This window comes from Phyllopteryx taeniolatus, chromosome 12, assembly GCF_024500385.1.
Source record: "Phyllopteryx taeniolatus isolate TA_2022b chromosome 12, UOR_Ptae_1.2, whole genome shotgun sequence".
NCBI classification, from domain to species: Eukaryota; Metazoa; Chordata; class Actinopteri; order Syngnathiformes; family Syngnathidae; genus Phyllopteryx; species Phyllopteryx taeniolatus.
Window position 1 is genome coordinate 25,210,857 of NC_084513.1, and position 9,122 is coordinate 25,219,978.

General features: G+C 42.7%; 1 protein-coding gene across 1 annotated transcript in view; it reads right to left on the reverse strand.

Annotated features, from left to right (window-relative positions):
* gli2a (GLI family zinc finger 2a) overlaps positions 1 to 8,120 on the reverse strand; it is a 92,433-nt gene extending 84,313 nt beyond the window's left edge. The window contains exon 1 of the mRNA XM_061792714.1: positions 7,766 to 8,120. The gene's annotated coding sequence lies outside the window, so the exon portion shown is untranslated. The remainder of the gene's footprint in view (positions 1 to 7,765) is intronic.
* Between the last annotated feature and the right edge of the window lie 1,002 nt (positions 8,121 to 9,122).

Here is a 9,122-nt window from a genome sequence, read left to right on the forward strand (position 1 = left end):
AGTCGTCAATAATTGTGTCTTTTTGCAAGTTGTATTTTTGGGGTTTGCTTTTATTAGCTCTGTTTGAAAACCAGAGTAAAAATAAACACCTTTTAACACTGACCAAATAACATGGCATTCAGGTCTACCACTGTCAACGTTTTTTCCTGGAATGTTCTTTGAGACCACCTGTTGTCACTTCTAAGTTCCACCAGACATCCTTACATGTGAAACAACTGAGATGTTTCTGCACATAACATTCATACAACTTCTCTCTAATGTTGGTCTTACCAAGCGAAAGCAAATTTCATTTGCCTCGAGGGAGACATGGAGGTGATTCAAGCAACAGTCATTTCGTTAGAGTAGAAGAGAAAGCCTGAGGACTTGGTTGCTAAAGACAACCACATGTCTACTGTATATCCAAGTGCAACTATGGCTCTCTCATCTCTTGTCTCAAGCTTCAATCCAAGAGGAGTCTGTGGCCTGGCACTTCATCTGTACAAATTACAATACAGTCTCTCCCAACATATAGATAAACAGGGGAAAAACATCTGCCCAGCTCTTAAGGCTGCATTCTCGCTGTTTCAATGAAAGGCCTCAGCAGAAATCATAACTCATCCATATGGTTGCATTTTTCTGTCAACCGCTTTTGCAGAGGCCCCAGTCTCTTCTTCTGCATCTGTGTCAATCTACAGTATCTGAAGCGCTAAGCGTCATCGGGTTATTACAATATAGTGGCAGAAATTCATGGCCATTCATCATTTTGCTTTTTCCATAAGTTGGTTCTTAGACACCAAAACTCATACAGTCTTGCCTTGGTGGGCCTTGGTGGGCCTTGCTTTCTGCATGTAGGCACAGTCAGAACATACTGGCCTTACCAAAACTTTTCCCACAAATCTGAAAACATATAATTGTCCAAAAGGTATTGGGGCATCATGGCTTAGGTGACAGAGGGGTCATCTCCCATCCCAAAGGTTGTGGGTTCGATCCTTCAAATACACGATCCTGTGTCATCTTTGAAATGGCAGAAACGCAACAACTGTGTGCTCCCATTCTACATAGAGCCACATAAGCTCACAGCGCTACCAAACAATAAATAATATATTTTTTGAAAAGTTAATTTATTAACGAGATTGAAGATACATTTCTCCATCAAGCCTCCTCCAATTGCTTGTCATGGGACAACGTTTTCCAGTTTGCTTGTGTGTTGCCGTTGCTGGCAGAAAGTAATCAGCCACTGGTGGCTTCACTTTTCACGACTTTAACTACTGTGTGGAGCAGCGAAGTGTTCAGCCAACAAGGCCCCACAGTCCGTGTACGTTTGCGCCGGTTCAAGAGTACGTAAAATGTAGGCTTTACACGATCAAGATTTTTGGGGATTTTGGGGGATTTTTTCAGCAAGTTTTCAAAAAACCCATCCGATCACCGATCAGATCACAAGATGGAGGAATTTGTAAATAATGTATCTTTGTTCCTCTATTTATGCCAGTGAGGCATAGTGGTAGACAGAACAAATGAATGGTCTTCTATTAGATGGCAGGACTTAAATACGGTAATTAATGGTATCATAAAGGTTGGAAATCACTGCTCTCGTCAGATCGTGTATTTTAATCAGTCAGGTCAAACCAACATTACAACATGACAGAAATAATGATTGCTAATTTACTGTAATTAAATTACTTTGTTTTTAATTAAATGACTTCACCCACACCGAAACTTTAGAGCATGATTCGACAGAACGACGGCATGTTTAACCGTTCGTGCTAGCACTAGCTTGCTAGGCTACATAACATTTTATTGCCTGCTTGCGAGCCATATTGTATTAAAAGTACGGGAACATACCTCAAGCAAGCCTTAAACGAACGTCCTCTCCTGTCCTGAACACCGGTGACCACCAACACACGTTTTCCCCCATTTTGTCCTTATAATACAGTCGGCGCGATCCACTCTTGTTGTCGTCGCCATGGTAACGATTGTATCCGGTCGCATTTGAGTTGACAAGATAAAGCCCATTGATCGTAAAAAATGGGATGCGGTGGTATCGGAATACAAGATTTTATTGCAGTCGTCTGACATAGTGCAATTGTGAAAGAGCAAATTTGTCTTGTAGTCTGATCCGGACATTACGTCTTGCCTGTCTCCGACGTGTTGTCTGCCCCACACCGCTGACGTTTTTTCTTTCTTTTTTTTTTTTTTTTTTTAATAACTTCATTGGCCATCAGATATTTACAGCACTAGTCAAAAGACACGCAACAAGGCTAAAAATAAACTAGGTTTTGGATTCAAAGATACTGTGCACGCGGCGACGCGGAGTAAATGTCTTTTGCGGAGTCGATCAATGACGTCATTGATGGAATCGGCGGATTATGACATTAAAGACGATGTGCCAATTAGCATAAAGTGCTAAATATCGGCCGATGCCGATCAGCCCGATAAAATCGGTGTAAAGTCTAGTCAAAGGCACTGGCCCTGCTGCGCAAACTTCGGATTAACACTGCAGTTAGGCATGCATCGTTAGCCTCGGCTTGACCGATCGGCTCATCGGCGTGGGCGAGGAACAAGGGGAGCGGCCCAAAGTGAAAGTCCATCTTCGTCGCCAACGTTATGTCCAATATCGTGAGTACAATACTGTGTGCCGATGGTACTTTATTCAACTCACTACTGTTGTGCACATTTCATAAAATTGCTTTTGCAACACCACATTAACACCTGTAGTGTAGGGTAGTGTGTACTTCTTGCACATTGTTTTTAGCCTGGCTGCACAGAGAGCACTGGGCTGTCGTGACTCCTTCGAGACAGTAAGAGATATGTTTCTTTGTTTTTACATTGTGTGTTGTTTAATTTCTGATTTACAGCACAGACTTTCAGTCTGTTAACTCAGAGACTATCCATCCATTTTCTGAGCCGATTCTCCTCGCTAGGGTCGCGGGCGTGCTGGAGCCAATCCCAGCTATCATCGGGCAGGAGGCGGGGTACACCACGAACCGGTTGCCACCCAATCGCAGGGCACATACATACAAACAAACCTACCACGCATGTTTTTGGGACGTGGGAGGAAACCGGAGTGCCCGGAGAAAACCCACGCAGGCACGGGGAGAACATGCAAACTCTGAACCCAGGTCCTCAAAAATGTGAGGCAGACACTCTAACCAGTCGTCCACCATGTCGCCTAACAAAATTAACATTCTGATACAAATAAAAATGTTCCTAGTGATCAATTTTTACATCTATGTACCAAAGAATATATTCACTCCCATTTATGCAGTTTCCTTGAACGCACCTCACGCACTCGTACAGCTAGGACGTAAACATGAATGGCGGCCGCTGCCGCACTGAATGGGTTGCCAAATATGGCGTTTATCCCCTGACATATGAAGGCTCATATACAGTGTATAGTGTGCTCAGACGGGTTTTTCCTGGAAGTCCTTATCAAAACCTGGCAGTCTTGAATGAAAACGAACTTCCATTCGAAAACAGTTCTTTGACGCCAGAATGAGCGCCTTCTCAATTACCTTCATCAGGCAGAATTGTTAAATAACATCACACTTTCTTCTTTGCGTCTTTTGAGTTAACACTTATTTCGAACATGCAGGACAAAAAAAAAAAGATAAATAAAATAATGCACAATATAAATGTTGGTGAAACACTACGTACTGCAAAAAGGAAATGTGAGGGAAGAAGACAAACATAACATTAAAATTTATATTCAAATGCTTTAGATTTATCACCTATTTTGAAAGAGGACAGGGAAATAAGAATGTGACACTTTCCATTGTCCATTGTCTGGAGAGTTAATCTTGTGTTGAGATAATGAAACGTGTCTTACCATCCCCCCCTTTCACAAACTACCTGACCTCCCATGACCTGGGCAGGCTTCCCCCAAAAGACTTTAGAGCTGCAGTCATCATTGTTCCTTTGTAAGCCGATAGACAATGATGCTGCTGATGATGAAATTAATTTCTTCCACATACAAGTAGATAGGGTCCGCGAAAAGTTTGATCAGTATCTGCTGCTCAGACCTTTTTAAAAAATACAGTTTTCCTGACTAAACCCATTCCCCGATAACGATGAATGGGGCGCTGCTAGAAACTGATCGAGAGATTTTTTGGGGGGTTTCATTTTCATTTATGCATTTATTTGTTTGTTTATTTGTGTACTTTTACCATGTAATACACATATTAAAGGGTTACATGTGTGCACATAAACCACCACCCAGACCCGATGTATTTTAAGGACCATTTCTTTTCCCCGTTATTGCTATTTTTCTGGCAGTGGCACAATCCTGCGTGAGGTCGGTTTCTCTTCCAGGCCTGGAGTGCTCTCTCACTGCTGTTCTAGTGTAAAGAGGTGGAAGTAGGAGAGGCGCTCACTCTGATTCGCTCCACCTCATTCTCCCCATCTAGGATATGATGGGTGTCTATTTAACTTCACACTTGAGAAAGAATGAGTAGGACTTCTCGAGGAGAGTGGAAGTGTTAAAAGAAGCAAGGGTTGTTCCCGGCTGTCCCCAAGCCAAAAGCAAAGGGCACAGAATTCAATGAAGTGCCCTACAGATAAATGGAAGCAACAATCTCCTGCTCACTCTTCCACTTTTCCATCTCTCTTAAGTCCAGACCCCAAGTAATGGGTCTACCAATGTCCATCCCAGTCTCATTTCTTCAATCCTGCACATGCATGCATACATCTGTATGTGGTACTCTGGCTTCTCTAAACAGCATTTTAAACTCATGTATTAAAATAAATCCATCCATTGTCAACACCGCTTATCCTGGTTAGGGTCGCGGGGGCGCCAGCGCCACGCCCAGCCGATTTCGGGCCAAAGGCGGACTACACCCTGAACTGGTCGCCAGTCAGTCGCAGGGCACATATTCAAAGAAATGTTCACTCATTTTCTGGTTGCGGTTTTTGTCATGTGAAAATGTTATACTGCATCACCAATCATGTTAAGTTTGAAATAATACCTCACAAATGCGAAAATATTCGATTTTCACTTTTAGGTATTTCCTAATTAACCTTGTTTCAGAATGAAATTCATTCCGTTGCATTTATTTTCAAGGCAGTAATTGAATTGTAATTGAAATAATGCCCCTTCAAATGCCACGAAATGACACTGCAAATACAAGAGACAGTCAAAAAATAATCAGCTCAATTTAACTTAATGTCCGAATAATTGAATATTTTTCAGAAATTTGTAGTTGAAATATTTGTTTGATGTTTTTTTAATTTGTATTATTTTGTTTTGTTTTTTAAAGCTTGTTCTCTTCCTCCCGTCAGCCGTTTTGGAAATGACATCATTGTTGGATGCCAGTCATCAAGTCGAGAGCTGTGATTGAATTTCTTGCTTTGGAAGGGAAACCACCAGCAAACATTTGAAAAGCTTGACAAAAATGTATTTCGGCTTGGGGTTATGTCAACAATGATGACACACGATGGTGACGTCATCCTTGATGAGTCTGCGATCTATCACTATTCCCAGGATGCACCACTGAAGAGGGTCTGCCGCTCCTTTTGCTTGTTCCAGCCACTCAAAGCAGGCTATTGTTCTCCCCCTTTGATGGTGGACACCCACTTTTTTGACTGTGCTGTAGCCTATTGCAGTGTCCCCATACACCTTTTGCAACCTTTGGAAAATGTTTAGTGGTGGTTCCCCTTCCAAAGAAAGAAATTCAATCACAGCTCTCTGCTTCTGACGGGCATCCTTCAATGATCTCATTTCCAAAATGGCTGAGAGGAAGAGGACAGGCATTTTTTAAATAAACCTTCCAACAAGTGTTTTAGCTACAAACCATGAAAAAAATTGGATTTATTTAGATTTTATTTGGATTTATATCAATGAACTCTTTGAGTGCCCCTCGTGATTTTCAACCCAAACCACAGCGGCCTCCACAACCTTCGCACAAGCTGTATTTTCTTACGCTTTATTGGTATGGCCCGGTGACTCGGCTCAATGAAGGAGTGGATAGGCAGGGGCTGGGTTTGAATGCCTTCTCCCTCCTTTTCCTTTTGAGGTCACCCAGCAGGAGTGGGTGGTGATAGTAGAGGAGGGTGCTCCTCCCCCACCTTCGACTCACATAGCGTTCACCAGCTCCTCTCTGTCCCTGTACGCTAGACTTCATCGGTATTTGCTTTCAAAAAAAGCACTTCCACCTCCTCTCACTTGCCTTTTTCTTGTGCTCTACCCCTCCAATACACACATACACGCACTGACAAGCCAAGCGCCCCGCCATACTTTTTCTCCAGAAAAATAGACGTAAAGGGACTTGATCAATAAAGCAGGATAAGCTTAGAGCGGGGATGTGTGAAAATAGCGACAAGAGCGGCATACAGTACATCCACATCACGCACAGAGAGGCTGGGCCGCAAAGATGAAAGTGACATGACCACTATAGGTCTCGGAACGCTGCAGAGCGGAGCCCCCCGAACGGAGACTGAATGAGTTGAATAGGCTCAGCCATTCTTTACTCCTTTCACTCCCCCGTAGGCTTGAACTGTTGGAACTCTCCATTCCGCACAATAGGAAAATGCACTAAAACTCTTTTTTTGTCACTCATGCAAATCACCTCAGCCCTGACTAGAGTTGTCATAATGTGAAGTGGAAAACACACATTCTCTTAATCCCCCCCACCCCCCCAAAAAACAAACAGGGGAGCAAATATGTTCTGTTATATGTTAGGTTATATTTTCAAATACCATTTTCATTGACTGTTTTGCTTTTTTCTTTGAATGGTTATCTCTCGTATTAAGTGGAGTTGTTGCGCCAGTGCTGCTCTTCTTGAGCTGAAAGCCCATTGTTTTGACGCTACGTTTGAAAAAGAAGTCTAAAACCAATACTTTTTTTTTGGGGGGGGGGGGCAAAAGTTGATGAGAAATGCCTTGAGAACACTAGAAAAGTATTCTCGGAACTTTGCAGATCTGTGCTTTAGCTGCTTTCTCCAACATGTGAGGAGCGTGATCGTAGACCTGCTCCCTTTATGAAGTCCCTTCAGATAATTGATGCTAAATTGACGTGACATTTACATCTAGATTAAAAAAAAAAAAAAAAGTGAAACTCATAAAACCCAAAGATGAGTTTGAAGATCATTAGCAGTGTCTCCGAGATAATAGCAAAAGCCCACAGCAAATATGGCTGCTAAAGGGGCGCACAAAGACGTCAAGTGTTTGTTGACTGTTGGGGCTAAAGAGCAAACAGTAAACTTGGAATCTTTCAACAATAAGCGCACGCATCCCAGTATTCCTGATCTTACTGCATTGAGTGATTTTGTGGCTTAGTAGCATTGGGAGATTAGGAGCTGTGATTGTCTTATTACTTTTACGCTTTCACGGAGACAACAACAACAAAGTCTTTGAATGACACTTATTATTATTATTATAGTCTGTGCTGTAAATCATTATTATATGGTTATTATTATACATGACAGTTTTTTTATTTTTATTTTTTTTATATTTTGACTTCATATATAAATTGAAAATAATGCACAGTTGAGTTTTGACATGGCATTTGAGTTGGACGTCTTTTTCTGATCACATCTCTGCGCATATGGATGGATCAAGTTGCAAGGCAAAAAAAAATGTTGGGGATTACGATGTCACAAGAGTTCAAAGTGCAAATAAGACGTGAAGCTGCCGTTGACGCGCAGTGCCCCCCCCCCCCCCCCCCCCAAAAAAAAAAGAAGAAGAAGAAGAACGAGGTATAGGAGGATGACACCCAGCAAGAAAAGCACGAAAGACCCAAGAGAAAGTAAAAGGTGAAAGTGACTTGACAGCATCACTTCAAACTTTTGCTTACCCCCGCTGCGGTATCTTTGGACTTCCGAGCTTCTTTTTGGGCCGACGTTGACTTTGGGCTGTCCGATCCCTTCGGGAATCCAGTCGAGCACTCCGCGTACAAAGTTCGGGAAAGTTCGGAAAGTTAGTCGCCCACCTCGAAGGCAGAAGGGAAGATGTGGCGTCCGACTTTTTTTCTTCCTCCGCGCAGCAAAAAGGTGCGCGACGCGGCGCTCGCCTCGTGCGCCTTTCGGCCGACACTCGTGTGAGTTTGGGGGCAACGTTTGCAGGAGCCAAATGAGCTTAAAAGCGGCTTGGCGGACAGTTGCGCTGGTGTTGAAATCATCAGGGCGGCTGAGCTGTTTTCAATCCGGCCCCCCTTCCTCCTCCTTCTCCTCCTCCTTTTCCTCCTCCTCCTCCTCTCGTCTCCCTCCCAGGCTCCCTGGTGAGTTGGGACATTTGCTGCACCAGATGGGCCGGCCTAACTCAATCCAGCAGGGGCACATTTGTCAAGGGGGGACTTGGATGAAGTTGCATTTATTCTTCAATTCTTAAGGTGCTTAATAAAAAGTAAATGCATGTTGCAAATGAATTACAATCCAATTATCAATGGCATTGAAGTGGGTGTTTTTGATGTTGTACAAAAGAAAAGTAATAGGCGTAAACCAAAATAGGTCAGTGACGTGCAAAGCGGGGAAGGGGGGGGGGGGGGGGGGGCGTAAACTATCTGTATAAACAAGAAGTAAATTAATTAATCAATTGCAAAAAAAAAAAACTTTCTAAACCAGGGTTTGGCTAACTTTTTCAGTCCAAAACCTTAAACACCAAAGTAGGAACGGAACCACATTTGTAACCTGACCATCCCATCCGTGCCATTACATTGACGTACAAACGCGGACAGCATTGTTGGTACGAGGGGAGGAACGATTCATTCAATGCATCTATTTATATCCCTTCGATCCAACTGCATTGATCTGTGTTCGGACGAAATAAATCGATTTCAAGTCTTTTTAAAAGGTAATCAATCGATTATATCAATACTAGGAAGTAAGACATTGGGTTTAAGCACGGAATACTTTATATAGATGCGTGTGTATGTTGTGGTTTTTGAAAGCACTTTTAAAGAAGTAAAGTGTTACTCAATTAAGTTGGTCTGTCTGTGATGTCATTGCCTCCTCACGCCGGCGCTGCTGGCAAACAACGAAACATAACATGGTGAATGGCATGTAATTACTAAGTAATTAAAGCAATGAAAATTATATTTAGTCTGCCGTATATCAAGTGCTTACCGTAATTTCTCGTGTATAATGCGCATTCCCCCCAAGAATTGTCAAAAGTCAATAGTGCGCATTATACATAGGTATAGGGGCAAATGGGGG